Below are 486 nucleotides of genomic sequence, written 5' to 3'. Positions count from 1 at the left end.
ACTTATTGGACCAATCAAAGACGTCATTGTTCCGCTTAGAATTGTGGGTAGGGTATTTCTTCACTCACGAAAAAAAATAACTTTTTGAAAAATAACAAGACAAATTATACGACCAAGTTAGCTTAAAAGACCCCTTCACTGTAACACGACACATTTATGTTTCAGACCAACAACCTACAGATCATTTTAAAACAGGGTATTATTATCATTATTATTGTTACTTATTTAATAATATGTTTGAGAAATAATCTTTAATTCACATGTGATGTGAATAACACACATAATAATAATAATTTATATTGTTTAGCAAGTGCAAGAGACAAAGTGCATTTGCATCTTCTGATCACAGCACATCTGATAGTTGGAATATAATTGCTAAAAAGGTTTTATTTATTTGACAGAGGAAAGTAAATGTACTCCTTCCCCACACAAAATACGGCTCCACTAAACAGAAAAGGTTGAGTAAAACAAGTAGTTTTAGCTCAG

Source organism: Etheostoma spectabile, chromosome 5 (genome assembly GCF_008692095.1).
Source record: "Etheostoma spectabile isolate EspeVRDwgs_2016 chromosome 5, UIUC_Espe_1.0, whole genome shotgun sequence".
NCBI classification, from domain to species: Eukaryota; Metazoa; Chordata; class Actinopteri; order Perciformes; family Percidae; genus Etheostoma; species Etheostoma spectabile.
Note: the sequence above shows the minus strand (reverse complement) of the source record.